Here is a 306-nt window from a genome sequence, read left to right as displayed (position 1 = left end):
TTTTTTTTTTTTTTTTAACCTTAGTGTACGCATCTCACTGGGTGAGCTATTAAGCTCTTACTGAGCTCTTCTCGTGCCCACTGTCAGCCTCCTGTTGTGCCTTTCCTCGAATGCCTTTGCTTTTGGTACCCCTTACATTTATTTTGTAGTTATTTTGTTTTACTTGTCTTAATTTTTTTAAAATTGAGATAGGATTTTCATTCTGGTCTCTTGTGTCCTTTGTTTTGGGAGATGATTTCTGAGGGATGATGGAATTACCAACTTTATGTGACATCTTCAAGCAGGAAATGCCTTGGGTCTTTCTCA

Source organism: Mandrillus leucophaeus, unplaced genomic scaffold (assembly GCF_000951045.1).
Source record: "Mandrillus leucophaeus isolate KB7577 unplaced genomic scaffold, Mleu.le_1.0 Scaffold60, whole genome shotgun sequence".
Lineage (NCBI taxonomy): Eukaryota > Metazoa > Chordata > Mammalia > Primates > Cercopithecidae > Mandrillus > Mandrillus leucophaeus.
Note: the sequence above shows the minus strand (reverse complement) of the source record.